The sequence below is a fragment of the Adiantum capillus-veneris genome, chromosome 6 (assembly GCF_014529385.1).
Source record: "Adiantum capillus-veneris isolate H3 chromosome 6, ASM1452938v2, whole genome shotgun sequence".
Taxonomy (NCBI): Eukaryota; Viridiplantae; Streptophyta; class Polypodiopsida; order Polypodiales; family Pteridaceae; genus Adiantum; species Adiantum capillus-veneris.
In genome coordinates, this window is record NC_140936.1 from 16,415,966 (window position 1) to 16,432,963 (window position 16,998).

At 43.2% G+C, this 16,998-nt stretch overlaps 1 protein-coding gene across 4 annotated transcripts in view; it reads right to left on the minus strand.

The window, feature by feature from the left end:
* Positions 1–13,247, minus strand: part of LOC147455191 (uncharacterized) — a 41,162-nt gene extending 27,915 nt beyond the window's left edge. For 2 of the 4 annotated variants that reach the window (XM_086514024.1, XM_086514023.1), the window contains exon 1: positions 12,978–13,247. The gene's annotated coding sequence lies outside the window, so the exon portion shown is untranslated. Of the gene's footprint in view, positions 1–12,930 lie in introns of all 4 variants that reach the window. The other 2 variants (XM_086514021.1, XM_086514022.1) reach the window with 1 other exon arrangement.
* Positions 13,248–16,998: the final 3,751 nt, after the last annotated feature.

Consider the following 16,998-nt stretch of genomic DNA (forward strand, 5'->3'; position numbering starts at 1 on the left):
AAAAATAGGAAAATAGGCTAAATGCACTGGAAAATTCCCCTAACTGATGCTAATGGATTCTGATGGGAATTCCGATGATCATGCTGTGTGCAACCGGAGGATATGCATCTATGCTAAGTGACTGGGCATGCACGGTCTACGAATAGACTCACAAAAGTGTCAGATCACTGCTAATCTAAACCTGACTGAACCCTGTTGTGGTGTAGCTTGTCCACGGGCACATAGGGTTGGGATGTGTCACGTGACATCCCCTCCTTTTCAAAGTGAGGTACTAGTACCGAACTGTATGGTGTCGAGGGAGATCGCCAACAGCATCCAGAATCCTGGAAGGGACTCTTCGCCGGCCCACCCTGATGTGTGGGTCGTGCGGTACTTGAACTTCATAAAGGTCTGCAACGCTTGCTTCTTTGGGCCGCGCCGAAAGCGACACAAAGTCTTCAGAATCTCCTTTCTTGCTTCAACTTTGTCTAGAGTCCTGTTTCTGCCGTCTTCAAGAATCTCCATGGCTGAGAATTCCCGAACCCATCTCCAACACAAAACCATGAACATACCAATTCCATGTAAAGTGAAGGAAAAAAATCTTGTCTTCTCTAAAGACTGTGTATGCAATGTTGATGAACATAGAGAAGGAGTGACAACCCGTTCATCAAACACATGCAAACAATGCGATCGAATCTTTTCTATTTGATCGAAATCAATCAATTGTGGCAAATCACTATGAAGTGCCCATGCTTGGTGCTCATACTATCATGTGCTCTTTCGGAAACTGTGTCATGCCAAGGAAGACATGGAATGTGACTTCCTAACATACAAACTTTTCAACTTTTCATGAACAATCCGCATACATTCGTGCTCATCCATGAGAGAAACGTGCTCAACATACAATATGTCATGCCTAGGAAAAGGGATCACATAGCGATGCTGACTAAAATACAGGAAACGATCACGAATGAAACATTCGAACAATGCGTGTGTATCAATCATGCGAACACATAATACTTCCTGTGATGGTTCTTTGGACCAACGCTCGAGAGCCAAGATCGGTTCTTCCTGAATGATCGAATCGTCCTGTGGGGGTTCTTTGGACCTCGACTCGAAAGCCAAGATCGGATCTTCGTGATTGATCGAATCTACAACGAGGTTAGCTTCGCTAGAAAAAGCATCCACTAACACATCATCCTTGTGAACAATCACATCTTCTTCATGCAACTCATCATGCTTGTGAGAAATCACATCTTGATCATGCAAATCATCATGCTCGTGAGAAATCACATCTTGATTATGCAAATCATCATGCTTGTCATTGTCATCCAAATCATTATGCAAATCATTGGCATCCAAATCATCATGCTTATCATTGTGCTTCAAATCATCATGCAAATCATTGCCATTCAATTCATCATGCTTCTTATAATCATTCAATTCATCATGCTTCTCATCATCATGCAAATCATTATCAATCAAATCATCATCATCATGCTTCACACAATCATGTAAATCCTGTGTGTCATGCTTTGGAGAAGAAGAAACGGAGAGTCTCCTTTTCCCGAATTTCGTGCATCGATGCCGGCACTTGAGAAAAGAGTTGCAACAAGGCGGCTTTCCTTTCTTTGTACTCATGCTTTATGGCTGCCATTCGTTCTTCGTGTTCACGCTTTCTTTCTGCATTTCGTGCTTCTCATTCTAACTTTTGTTTCAGAAAAAATTATTGCAAAGCCTCCATAGGAGTTAGTGCAATCTTTGTCGTAGATGGGAAAGGGGGAGGGTCGGAAAAACCTCCTGGTGGGGAAAATTCTTCTTCGCCTCTCTCATGCTCATCACTTCCAAGCGAAGTATCCATTCCGCTTCGAGTGATGATCATTCTACAATCGTGGGTTCTTGTGGGTTCTTGGGTTCTTGGGTTCTTAAGTTCACGAGGAACTTGGTTTCTTGCGGGTCTTGAGGTTCTTGATTCCTTGATTCGTGAGAATCGTGGGTTCTTGAGGTTCTTGAGGGGTTCTTTCGCTTGCAAATCGCGTTGGAGAAGGATCTTCTCTTCACCCGAGTTCTACTCCTTTCTGCGAACGCACCCCTTGGCGGCCTTGCGCTCACACCAAGGTTGCTTTTTCCCACCTCACGTCAATTGGCCGGCCGCTAAGTACACGGTCCGCTCTCAATGAGTGAAAAGAGACACAAGGGGAGGATGGACAAGCCCTTCTTTCTTGGGATTCCTGTCACTCTTCAACACAACACGATTAGGAATCGCCACGCCCAAGTAAACTTGGGTTCGTGCGATCACAAGAAGCCAAAAAAATTCTTGTGGTTCTTGTGGTTCTTGTGGTTCTTTCCTTGAGTAATGTAGAACACTTCCAAAGCTCTGATACCAATGTTAGGTGCAGCGGAATGAATGTTGTATTTTCTCAAGATTAGTGATCTTTATTGCTCAAGGTTCCTTTTAGTCCTTAGGGAAAGAGAGAGCTTTCCGTCTTGTGGAGTATTGTGATCACGAACAAAGTGAGTGGATATTGTGCGTGCAAGTGAATGAGACTAAGAGAAGGAGAGAGAAGAGATACGACACCGAGAGGTTGTAAAACCCTCCTCCGAAGGCCCCACTCTCGTCGGTGAGAGTGGTCTATTCTTTGATTGCACAAAGGTGTACAATGCGTATGCAATGGACTATGCAACTTGTTCTATGCCGATGACGACGACGACGACGACGACGATGGCTGAACTCTGAGATCTTCTAATCGCTGAATTTCGGGACTGTTTCGGTGGCTGAAAACGACTGTTTTGGCTGCGTTTTCTTGGCTGAAAAATGAGGTTTCTTAGGGCTGAAAACTGATGGTCTTTATGGGCCGAATCTGCTACATTTTAGGTAAATAATGCCGGTCTTAATTTTCTGCTGAAATCCAAAAACGCCAGGGGCTGGAATTGGTCCTTCTGTCGCCGGGGTTCTGCAAATGCAAAAATGCTAGGCTGATCTGCTGTGTGGTGATGACGCCGGGGCTGATCTGCTGTGCACAAATCGCCAAGGCTGATCTGATGCAAAAACGCTAGGTCTTCTGTGAAGAAAACGCCAGAGTAGTCGCGGGGGTTGGTCTTGCTGAGAAGTTGCCTGTTGAGCAAGGTGCTACTGCTGCCTCTTCTGCCAAATAGTGCTACCTCTAGTTTGCTTATATACAAACTTAGCAAAATTGCCCTACCTACTTTTGTAGGAAAGTCACTTAAAAATAATAAGTGAAAATAACCAAAAATAGGAAAATAGGCTAAATGCACTGGAAAATTCCCCTAACTGATGCTAATGGATTCTGATGGGAATTCCGATGATCATGCTGTGTGCAACCGGAGGATATGCATCTATGCTAAGTGACTGGGCATGCACGGTCTACGAATAGACTCACAAAAGTGTCAGATCACTGCTAATCTAAACCTGACTGAACCCTGTTGTGGTGTAGCTTGTCCACGGGCACATAGGGTTGGGATGTGTCACGTGACATCCCCTCCTTTTCAAAGTGAGGTACTAGTACCGAACTGTATGGTGTCGAGGGAGATCGCCAACAGCATCCAGAATCCTGGAAGGGACTCTTCGCCGGCCCACCCTGATGTGTGGGTCGTGCGGTACTTGAACTTCATAAAGGTCTGCAACGCTTGCTTCTTTGGGCCGCGCCGAAAGCGACACAAAGTCTTCAGAATCTCCTTTCTTGCTTCAACTTTGTCTAGAGTCCTGTTTCTGCCGTCTTCAAGAATCTCCATGGCTGAGAATTCCCGAACCCATCTCCAACACAAAACCATGAACATACCAATTCCATGTAAAGTGAAGGAAAAAAATCTTGTCTTCTCTAAAGACTGTGTATGCAATGTTGATGAACATAGAGAAGGAGTGACAACCCGTTCATCAAACACATGCAAACAATGCGATCGAATCTTTTCTATTTGATCGAAATCAATCAATTGTGGCAAATCACTATGAAGTGCCCATGCTTGGTGCTCATACTATCATGTGCTCTTTCGGAAACTGTGTCATGCCAAGGAAGACATGGAATGTGACTTCCTAACATACAAACTTTTCAACTTTTCATGAACAATCCGCATACATTCGTGCTCATCCATGAGAGAAACGTGCTCAACATACAATATGTCATGCCTAGGAAAAGGGATCACATAGCGATGCTGACTAAAATACAGGAAACGATCACGAATGAAACATTCGAACAATGCGTGTGTATCAATCATGCGAACACATAATACTTCCTGTGATGGTTCTTTGGACCAACGCTCGAGAGCCAAGATCGGTTCTTCCTGAATGATCGAATCGTCCTGTGGGGGTTCTTTGGACCTCGACTCGAAAGCCAAGATCGGATCTTCGTGATTGATCGAATCTACAACGAGGTTAGCTTCGCTAGAAAAAGCATCCACTAACACATCATCCTTGTGAACAATCACATCTTCTTCATGCAACTCATCATGCTTGTGAGAAATCACATCTTGATCATGCAAATCATCATGCTCGTGAGAAATCACATCTTGATTATGCAAATCATCATGCTTGTCATTGTCATCCAAATCATTATGCAAATCATTGGCATCCAAATCATCATGCTTATCATTGTGCTTCAAATCATCATGCAAATCATTGCCATTCAATTCATCATGCTTCTTATAATCATTCAATTCATCATGCTTCTCATCATCATGCAAATCATTATCAATCAAATCATCATCATCATGCTTCACACAATCATGTAAATCCTGTGTGTCATGCTTTGGAGAAGAAGAAACGGAGAGTCTCCTTTTCCCGAATTTCGTGCATCGATGCCGGCACTTGAGAAAAGAGTTGCAACAAGGCGGCTTTCCTTTCTTTGTACTCATGCTTTATGGCTGCCATTCGTTCTTCGTGTTCACGCTTTCTTTCTGCATTTCGTGCTTCTCATTCTAACTTTTGTTTCAGAAAAAATTATTGCAAAGCCTCCATAGGAGTTAGTGCAATCTTTGTCGTAGATGGGAAAGGGGGAGGGTCGGAAAAACCTCCTGGTGGGGAAAATTCTTCTTCGCCTCTCTCATGCTCATCACTTCCAAGCGAAGTATCCATTCCGCTTCGAGTGATGATCATTCTACAATCGTGGGTTCTTGTGGGTTCTTGGGTTCTTGGGTTCTTAAGTTCACGAGGAACTTGGTTTCTTGCGGGTCTTGAGGTTCTTGATTCCTTGATTCGTGAGAATCGTGGGTTCTTGAGGTTCTTGAGGGGTTCTTTCGCTTGCAAATCGCGTTGGAGAAGGATCTTCTCTTCACCCGAGTTCTACTCCTTTCTGCGAACGCACCCCTTGGCGGCCTTGCGCTCACACCAAGGTTGCTTTTTCCCACCTCACGTCAATTGGCCGGCCGCTAAGTACACGGTCCGCTCTCAATGAGTGAAAAGAGACACAAGGGGAGGATGGACAAGCCCTTCTTTCTTGGGATTCCTGTCACTCTTCAACACAACACGATTAGGAATCGCCACGCCCAAGTAAACTTGGGTTCGTGCGATCACAAGAAGCCAAAAAAATTCTTGTGGTTCTTGTGGTTCTTGTGGTTCTTTCCTTGAGTAATGTAGAACACTTCCAAAGCTCTGATACCAATGTTAGGTGCAGCGGAATGAATGTTGTATTTTCTCAAGATTAGTGATCTTTATTGCTCAAGGTTCCTTTTAGTCCTTAGGGAAAGAGAGAGCTTTCCGTCTTGTGGAGTATTGTGATCACGAACAAAGTGAGTGGATATTGTGCGTGCAAGTGAATGAGACTAAGAGAAGGAGAGAGAAGAGATACGACACCGAGAGGTTGTAAAACCCTCCTCCGAAGGCCCCACTCTCGTCGGTGAGAGTGGTCTATTCTTTGATTGCACAAAGGTGTACAATGCGTATGCAATGGACTATGCAACTTGTTCTATGCCGATGACGACGACGACGACGACGACGATGGCTGAACTCTGAGATCTTCTAATCGCTGAATTTCGGGACTGTTTCGGTGGCTGAAAACGACTGTTTTGGCTGCGTTTTCTTGGCTGAAAAATGAGGTTTCTTAGGGCTGAAAACTGATGGTCTTTATGGGCCGAATCTGCTACATTTTAGGTAAATAATGCCGGTCTTAATTTTCTGCTGAAATCCAAAAACGCCAGGGGCTGGAATTGGTCCTTCTGTCGCCGGGGTTCTGCAAATGCAAAAATGCTAGGCTGATCTGCTGTGTGGTGATGACGCCGGGGCTGATCTGCTGTGCACAAATCGCCAAGGCTGATCTGATGCAAAAACGCTAGGTCTTCTGTGAAGAAAACGCCAGAGTAGTCGCGGGGGTTGGTCTTGCTGAGAAGTTGCCTGTTGAGCAAGGTGCTACTGCTGCCTCTTCTGCCAAATAGTGCTACCTCTAGTTTGCTTATATACAAACTTAGCAAAATTGCCCTACCTACTTTTGTAGGAAAGTCACTTAAAAATAATAAGTGAAAATAACCAAAAATAGGAAAATAGGCTAAATGCACTGGAAAATTCCCCTAACTGATGCTAATGGATTCTGATGGGAATTCCGATGATCATGCTGTGTGCAACCGGAGGATATGCATCTATGCTAAGTGACTGGGCATGCACGGTCTACGAATAGACTCACAAAAGTGTCAGATCACTGCTAATCTAAACCTGACTGAACCCTGTTGTGGTGTAGCTTGTCCACGGGCACATAGGGTTGGGATGTGTCACGTGACATCCCCTCCTTTTCAAAGTGAGGTACTAGTACCGAACTGTATGGTGTCGAGGGAGATCGCCAACAGCATCCAGAATCCTGGAAGGGACTCTTCGCCGGCCCACCCTGATGTGTGGGTCGTGCGGTACTTGAACTTCATAAAGGTCTGCAACGCTTGCTTCTTTGGGCCGCGCCGAAAGCGACACAAAGTCTTCAGAATCTCCTTTCTTGCTTCAACTTTGTCTAGAGTCCTGTTTCTGCCGTCTTCAAGAATCTCCATGGCTGAGAATTCCCGAACCCATCTCCAACACAAAACCATGAACATACCAATTCCATGTAAAGTGAAGGAAAAAAATCTTGTCTTCTCTAAAGACTGTGTATGCAATGTTGATGAACATAGAGAAGGAGTGACAACCCGTTCATCAAACACATGCAAACAATGCGATCGAATCTTTTCTATTTGATCGAAATCAATCAATTGTGGCAAATCACTATGAAGTGCCCATGCTTGGTGCTCATACTATCATGTGCTCTTTCGGAAACTGTGTCATGCCAAGGAAGACATGGAATGTGACTTCCTAACATACAAACTTTTCAACTTTTCATGAACAATCCGCATACATTCGTGCTCATCCATGAGAGAAACGTGCTCAACATACAATATGTCATGCCTAGGAAAAGGGATCACATAGCGATGCTGACTAAAATACAGGAAACGATCACGAATGAAACATTCGAACAATGCGTGTGTATCAATCATGCGAACACATAATACTTCCTGTGATGGTTCTTTGGACCAACGCTCGAGAGCCAAGATCGGTTCTTCCTGAATGATCGAATCGTCCTGTGGGGGTTCTTTGGACCTCGACTCGAAAGCCAAGATCGGATCTTCGTGATTGATCGAATCTACAACGAGGTTAGCTTCGCTAGAAAAAGCATCCACTAACACATCATCCTTGTGAACAATCACATCTTCTTCATGCAACTCATCATGCTTGTGAGAAATCACATCTTGATCATGCAAATCATCATGCTCGTGAGAAATCACATCTTGATTATGCAAATCATCATGCTTGTCATTGTCATCCAAATCATTATGCAAATCATTGGCATCCAAATCATCATGCTTATCATTGTGCTTCAAATCATCATGCAAATCATTGCCATTCAATTCATCATGCTTCTTATAATCATTCAATTCATCATGCTTCTCATCATCATGCAAATCATTATCAATCAAATCATCATCATCATGCTTCACACAATCATGTAAATCCTGTGTGTCATGCTTTGGAGAAGAAGAAACGGAGAGTCTCCTTTTCCCGAATTTCGTGCATCGATGCCGGCACTTGAGAAAAGAGTTGCAACAAGGCGGCTTTCCTTTCTTTGTACTCATGCTTTATGGCTGCCATTCGTTCTTCGTGTTCACGCTTTCTTTCTGCATTTCGTGCTTCTCATTCTAACTTTTGTTTCAGAAAAAATTATTGCAAAGCCTCCATAGGAGTTAGTGCAATCTTTGTCGTAGATGGGAAAGGGGGAGGGTCGGAAAAACCTCCTGGTGGGGAAAATTCTTCTTCGCCTCTCTCATGCTCATCACTTCCAAGCGAAGTATCCATTCCGCTTCGAGTGATGATCATTCTACAATCGTGGGTTCTTGTGGGTTCTTGGGTTCTTGGGTTCTTAAGTTCACGAGGAACTTGGTTTCTTGCGGGTCTTGAGGTTCTTGATTCCTTGATTCGTGAGAATCGTGGGTTCTTGAGGTTCTTGAGGGGTTCTTTCGCTTGCAAATCGCGTTGGAGAAGGATCTTCTCTTCACCCGAGTTCTACTCCTTTCTGCGAACGCACCCCTTGGCGGCCTTGCGCTCACACCAAGGTTGCTTTTTCCCACCTCACGTCAATTGGCCGGCCGCTAAGTACACGGTCCGCTCTCAATGAGTGAAAAGAGACACAAGGGGAGGATGGACAAGCCCTTCTTTCTTGGGATTCCTGTCACTCTTCAACACAACACGATTAGGAATCGCCACGCCCAAGTAAACTTGGGTTCGTGCGATCACAAGAAGCCAAAAAAATTCTTGTGGTTCTTGTGGTTCTTGTGGTTCTTTCCTTGAGTAATGTAGAACACTTCCAAAGCTCTGATACCAATGTTAGGTGCAGCGGAATGAATGTTGTATTTTCTCAAGATTAGTGATCTTTATTGCTCAAGGTTCCTTTTAGTCCTTAGGGAAAGAGAGAGCTTTCCGTCTTGTGGAGTATTGTGATCACGAACAAAGTGAGTGGATATTGTGCGTGCAAGTGAATGAGACTAAGAGAAGGAGAGAGAAGAGATACGACACCGAGAGGTTGTAAAACCCTCCTCCGAAGGCCCCACTCTCGTCGGTGAGAGTGGTCTATTCTTTGATTGCACAAAGGTGTACAATGCGTATGCAATGGACTATGCAACTTGGTCTATGCCGATGACGACGACGACGACGATGGCTGAACTCTGAGATCTTCTAATCGCTGAATTTCAGGACTGTTTCGGTGGCTGAAAATGACTATTTTGGCTGCGTTTTCTTGGCTGAAAAATGAGGTTTCTTAGGGCTGAAAACTGATGGTCTTTACGGGCTGAATCTGCTACACTTTAGGTGAATAATGCCGGTCTTAATTTGCTGCTGAAATCCAAAAACGCCAGGGGCTGAAATTGGTCCTTCTGTCGCCGGGGTTCTGCAAATGCAAAAACGCTAGGCTGATCTGCTGTGTCGTGATGACGCCGGGGCTGAACTGCTGTGCACAAATCGCCAAGGCTGAGCTGATGCAAAAACTCTAGGTCTTCTGTGGAGAAAAAGCCAGAGTAGTCGCGGGGGTTGGTCTTGTTGAGCAAGGTGCTCCTGCTCCCTCTTCTGCCAAATAGTGCTAGCTCTAGTTTGCTTATATACAAACTTAGCAAAATTGCCCTACCTACTTTTGTAGGAAAGTCACTCAAAAATAATAAGTGAAAATAACCAAAAATAGGAAAATAGGCTAAATGCACTGGAAAATTCCCCTAACTGATGCTAATGGATTCTGATTGAAATTCCGATGATCATGCTATGTGCAACCGGAGGATATGCATCTATGCTAAGTGACTGGGCATGCACGGTCTACGAATAGACTCACAAAAGTGCCAGATCACTGCTAATCTAAACCTGACTAAACGGACTGAACCGTGTTGTGGTGTAGCTTGTCCACGGACACATAGGGTTGGAATGTGTCACGTGACAGCCATAAATCGTCGTCGTCATCGGCATAGTCCCATTGCATCAGTCCATTGCATACGCATTGTACACCTTTATGCAATCAAAGTAGACCACTCTTGCCGACGAGAGTGGGGCTTTCGAAGGAGGGTTTTACAACGTCTCTGGTGTCGTATCTCTTCTCTCTCCTTCTCTCAGTCTCATTCACTTGCACGCACAATATCCACTCGCTTTGTTCGTGATGATAGCACTCTCCATAAGACAGAAAGCTCTCTCTTTCCCTAAGAACTAAAAGGAACCTTGAGCAATAAAGATCGCTAATCTTGAGAAAATACAACATTCATTCCGCTGCACCTTACATTGAGGGTCTTGGTTCTTGGGTTCTTGAGGTTCTTGAGGTGTTCTTTCGCTTGCAAATCGCGTTGGAGAAGGATCTTCTCTTCACCCGAGTTCTACTCTTTTCTGCGGGCGCACCCCTTGGCGGCCTTGCGCTCACACCAAGGTTGCTTTTTCCCACCTCACGTCGATTGGCCGGCCGCTAAGTGCACGGTCCGCTCTCAATGAGTGAAAAGAGACACAAGGGGAGACTGGACAAGCCCTTCTTTCTTGGGATTCCTGTCACTTTTCAACAAAACACGATTAGGAATCGACACGCCCAAGTAAACTTGGGTTCGTGCGACCGCAACAAGCAAAAAAAAAAATCTTGTGGTTCTTGTGGTTCTTTCCTTGAGTAATGCAGAACACTTCCAAAGCTCTGATACCAATGTAAGGTGCAGCGGAATGAATGTTGTATTTTTCTCAAGATTAGTGATCTTTATTTGCTCAAGGTTCCTTTTAGTTCTTAAGGAAGGAGAGAGCCTTCCGTCTTATGGAGAGTGCTATGATCACGAACAAGTGAGTGGATATTGTGTGTGCAAGTGAATGAGACTGAGAGAAGGAGAGAGAAGAGATACGACACCCGAGAGGTTGTAAAACCCTCCTCCGAAGGCCCCACTCTCGTCGGCGAGAGTGGTCTAACTTTGATTGCACAAAGGTGTACGAATATGATGCATGGACTGCTGCAACGGGGACTATGTCGATGACGACGATGATGACTTTAGGGCTGTTTTTGGTTCTATTCTATCTGTTGTCCACAAAGGCTTAATGGCTGAGAATCTGGAAGATCTTGGGCTGTTTTCGTATGGCTGAAAATCCCTGTTTTACTGTTGTGTTGATGGATGAAATTCTCTGATTTGAAGAGGATCATATAGCTGACAAAAACGCTAGGGTATTGCACTGGTCAATCTGCGCTTTTGGGGCTGAGGTCGAGGGCTGAAAACGTTGGATATTTGCAGGGGCAAAGCTGCGTTTTAAGGCTGATTTGACTTGCTATTTAACCTTGTATGGCTGCGTTTTACAAGGCTGAAAGCTCAAGTAAAAAACACTGAGATCTGTTGAGTTTTGGCGATCCAAAAACGCTAAGGTTTGGGCTGCCTGAAGGGGGGAAAACGGCAGGGAAAGGAGCTTTATGGCGATGGCTACTGTGAGGAAAACGCCAAGGGGAGAGGGAGGCTTGATGGCGATGGGAGGTGGCCTCACCAAGATGGCTTGGGGAGTCTTGTTGAGAGAGGGAGGGAACACCTGTTGCTTGGTAGCCTGCTGTGCTCCTTGCTCATCTGCCTTAGGTTTGCTTAAAAGTCACTTAATAAATAAGTGAAAAATGTCAAAAATAGGGAAAAATAGGATAAAGTCACTTGAAAAATCCCCAAACTGACTCTGATGGAATCTGATGGAAATGCTTATGCTTATGCGGTGTACAACCAGAGGATATGCATCTATATTGAGTGACTGGGCATGCATGGTCTACGAATAGACTCACAAAAGTGCCAGATCACTTCTAAATCTAGACTGACTTGACTGAACTGAATCCTGATCATGCTGTAGCTTGTCCACGGACACATAGGGTTGGATGTGTCACATGACATGGTGCTTTATGCACTTGCAAAAAAAACTTGCGATTTTTAAACTTGCTTTTGAGCTTTTTAGTCCACATAGGACAACTTCCGACCTCCTCCAATCAGCTTGATAAAGACAAGTAGATATACCGTAGAGCAGCAATTATGTCAGCTATGTGACTTAGAGCCAGTGACAAAACATTGCAGGTCAATGCCAAGCATACTATGAGATACGGAGCCAATTTTGATCTCTCTTTGGAGAGAAACTTGGCCATTTGACCAAATTGATAGATTACGTCAATAAGGGCTATTCTTATCGGAGCTACATGGGCACATCCATTCTTTATTCGGGAGTCATCCATGCTCTAGCAAAGGACCCACTCAAAGGTTGACTAGATTTCTTGAAGAGCGGAAGATCTCAGCAAGACCTCAGGAAACATCAGTCTTCAGCTTATGGGACTCTCGTAGATAGAGCTACATAGATTAGTAGAGCTCATCGCCCTCGTACCTCTCACAATGCAGATCCTCAACATATTTTCCATTGTTGCATCCAAGACAATATCAAGACGCATAGTGCACCTCCTCCGAGGTTCTTTATGGAGGAGGAGAATGATGCAGTTCTTTATGGAGGAGGAGAATGATGCAGCGGCCCATGAGAGAGTTCATGTGATGGTATTTAGAAGGGCAGCCCACTAAGCAGATCAGGTTGTTCACATTATAACTTTTGTTACCGAGTGTCCTTTGTATTTTCCATACTAAACATTTGGATCATAAAAAGATGATCTAATGTTTTGGTCTCATAGATCTTTTAGGCATTCTGCAGACATAAATAAAACACTTCTTCTTCTTCTTTTCTCTCTCTCTCTCTCTCTCTCTCTCTCTCTCTCTCTCTCTCTCTCTCTCTCTCTCTCTCTCTCTCTCTCTCTCTCTCTCTCTCTCTCTCTCTCTCTCTTCTATTGTAGCTAGGGATTTGCTTAGGATTATGCTTCCCTTTGATGAGAGATATCATCATCAAATCTATCTTGTTCTGGGCCGGTTTGGTCTTTAAGAGACATCTCTCTCTCTCTCTCTCTCTCTCTCTCTCTCTCTCTCTCTCTCTCTTACCTAAAGCAGAGCCACAACTTGTTGAAGAGCAAAGAGTAGTGTCTCACAATCTCGTGAATTTGGGCTTGCGAGTCCAAGGAGCGACTGGCCTCATGGGTCATCGCCTTCATTCGTTCGTCTGTGCTTGTAATCTGACTCTTTAGTCTCGTCACATTGCGGAAGAAACCTCTATTTTTCACTCTTTCAAAATTGCTTCAGAGAGAGAGAGAGAGACCTAAAAGCGGGAAACGGCACAGCACCTGTACACCATCGCCATTGCCACGCAAGCAGCCCGCATCTGCGCTTTTTCGTTAGAGGGCCAAATTTCGCCGAATGTTTATCCTTCTCCCCATTGGACCATGAAATTTGTATGGGTTGCGTTGGTAGGTACCCGAAATTCATTCTAGAAACAACCAAGGGTGCATTCACACTGCGCATAGTCCATAGTAGTTCAATTGAATCCCCACTTTCCAAAAATGCACACCCAAGCTCTCATTGTTAGTTTTCAATCTCCTCGCAATCTTGGATTTTACAAAGAGATAGCCCTTGAGACCCACAAGAGTGGGTATTCAATGATATCCTCCATTGGCTCTCGTGATGCTACTATACCCCCAAACATTTAGGTTGTTGGGACCTTTCACTTTAAGGAATCTTGTGCCCTTTAAATCCATGTAATAGTTTCATTGTTTACAGCTACGCACTTCTATTTCAAACTCTATGTCATGGTTGTCTATCATTACTACATACTCCTTGTCAGGGTCTATGTATATTTGAGCTCCATGCTCGTTCTTCTCGTAATGAACCAAACCACTTATATATCTTAGGGTTGTTCCTATTCTCGATTGAGTAGTTTGGGAACCTAAATAGGTATCCACTACTTCCTCAGGGATGGTGAAAAGGTTATCCCTTTGATTCTCTCTTTAGTAGATGCCCAGCAACTCTTAGAATCTCTTGGTGATCCTAGATTTCCCAATAGTCTACCTAATCTGCGGTTCATATGGATTTGAAATCTCTTTACAAAATTTTTAATCTAGCTTAAATGATCACTAGAATCCTACCTATTCACAAAAATATCTAGCTCCAAATTGCTCCAACCTCCTTATTCCTGATTGAGTAGTTTGGGAACCCATGTGTGAACTTGAATCTGAGTAGGTATCCACTACTTACTTAGGGATGGTGAAAAGGTTATCCTTTGATTGACACTCTCTTTAGTAGATGCCCATCAACTCTTAGAATCTCTTAGTGATCCTAGATTTCCCAATAGTCTACCTAATCTACGACTCATATGGATTTGAAATCTCTGAACAAAATTCTAACCTGGCTTAAATGATCACCAGAATCTTACCTATTCACAAAAAATTCTAGCTCCAAATTGCTCCAAGGAACCCAGCAATCCTCCAACTTTCCAATCAAACTTTGTATACAAGTAGTATTGAAGTACTATGAATGTACCTTGTGTGTGATCGATCATTGTCAAGATATTCAAGATTTGCATCTAAAATCTGCAAAAATATGTTTGTAAAGTCCTTGAAACTTACTTTGCCTATATCTTGATCTCTATGGGTTATTTTGGCCCAAACTTGAAATGTGAGCTATACATAAGTATACCTAGGATCTTGCTCAAGTCGCATGTCTACACTATAAAGCACTATAAAATGGCATGTCTTTTTTCGGCTTGTTGTGAAAGTTTTGACCTAGTATAGTTTCTCACAAGGTTGAGCTACACCACCTAACAACTTTTTTTTGTTTGGCCAAAATGACAATTTTCAATGTATCAAAGACTTTGGTTCCAGACTTGGTGTTTGGACTTGATCTATTGAACTAAATTTCACTATAGAACTCTAAATAGCGTGTATATACAAGTTATGCCCTAGTTGCAAATATTTAGCTCAAATTTGGCCCATTTTTCAAGTCACTTGTTGCATACCGCTTGGTGAACCCAATGGTACCCTTGCTTAGCAATTTGGGGTCTATTTAAGCCAATTCCCAAGTATTTTTTTGTTTGAATGCATTTTTCTATCCAATATGTGGTTTTGATCCCAGTTTTGTGATCCAAATGTGTCCAAAATTCACGTGCACACTGTGGAAAATAGAGCTTGCAATTCTAAATACCATTGTTATGCACAAAAGTTAATTAGCATGATATTTTTCCACTATGCAAATTTTGGGATTTTGAGATGCTAGCAATAGTTGTGAGTTCATGAAATGGTTTGACAACTCTGTCAAGCAAAAATCTCATGTAAACATTCAAAATAGTCCCTAGAGCCACAAATCTCAATCAAATCTCTAAAATGCATTAAATGCATCTTTGACTGAAAATGATTGGAATTATCGGTGATTCACACCTCTAATGATGCAGCTACTTACCTACTCCTATGAAAGACTAGAAAATAAACAAGATGTCAAAAATATCATAAGAAACACACTTCAATCCTCCAACTCAATGCATACCTTCCAAACTCTCCCAAGAGCCCAAAGCATATTTCGTTGGTCCAAATCTATCCTAAACACACTAGAGAGGTTCTTGGTAAGTATCCCAATACTTCCAAATCCATCAACACAATTTCAGCTTCAACCTTGATGGCTATCTACTACAATAACCATGGGCAGCTTTGGGTTCTTCTGTAAACAAGAAGAAGAAAGCGAGCAGGTAACAAACTCGTTGATAGATACAAAGTCTGTGTGAAAGACTTCCACTTGTCTCAAACGGGGAAGTTGGTAAAGGAAGTGCTCATTGAGCATGCATATATGCACTTTGAGTTGTGGTTGCAAGAGGCATCATTGGGGTTTCCTACTAATAGACCTAATTGTGTTGGATAGCTCACTTTTTCATGTGCAGTTGAAGTCACTAAATATATCTACTGCAGGTGCATGCAAAGAACTTTGATATACTGAATTGGGTTTTTCATCAAACAAGCATCCGTGAAGTGATAAGTGAGCATAGAAATGGAAAGACACTTGATGTTTATGGTATGGGATCCTACACAGTGGAGTGGCATATAGCTAGAGATCTAAAGACCTTGAAGCGTATGTACAATGTCTCCAAAGGAGCAACAAGCAAAATCCCTTGCTTGTAATATATGGGAGGGGTCCTTAGCCTTGACAAACGATATTGGAGGAGAGCACCATATAGACACCTACAAGACCCTAACTTCTAGCCAGTGTTTGGACATCCCACTAGCTAGGGTTCAGATATCCACGATGCATGTACTTTGTAGAATAATTGAGAAACTCGTGTTTCTCTGCATTTGTTTTGCTTGGACCACTTGGGGATATCTTGGTTCTCGAGACAATTTTCTCAAATATGGGCATGCATGGAGGGCATGTAAAGATAGACCAGGATGAGAAGAGGTCTAAGAATGGTCTGGACATTCCAAAGAAGCTCCCTATTGGTAGTGTGAAAGCTCGGCCCTTCCTGTCACTTCCGACAAGTGGCAAACAACATAAAATCCAAAGTGCACCGTAAAGGCAAGCATTGAGATACAATAGGTGGAAAAATTTGTACAATGTAGTGGTTGACCATACAGACAATGGTGTAGCAAGGACTCACAAGTCAAATGTGTTAAAGATCTTGGATGTAACATTCAAGTTCTGTGACCTCAATACATGGAGGGATGCTGACTATACACATTTGGAAGAGACTTTAGAGACCTTCCACAAGTCTTTCATATTTGCATGGACAAATAAGCACATCACTCATTACATGGGATAGTTAGTGATTTGTTGATATTATGGAAACCTGTTTTCATATGAAGTTTGTGTTGGTCTTTTATGCAGTACATTATATGCACCCACGTGCCCTAGTTCACTAGGCAGTATGGTAGCTTGGCTATCTGGTCTACACAAGGCATGGAAAAAACTCACTATCCATCTCATACTGGTTATTTCAACCACACTCGCTACAAAGGTGGTGTAGACAAAGCCAATAGATTGAAGGAACTACATCAATGGAATTATCGCAAACTTATGCACATGTCACACCACAAGGAACAAATTAGAGACATCAAATTGACCATGCAATGAGATTGGCAAGCAAACAACAAAGGAAGAAAATATAAAAGGCATTGTCTGCCATAATACAACATGCAA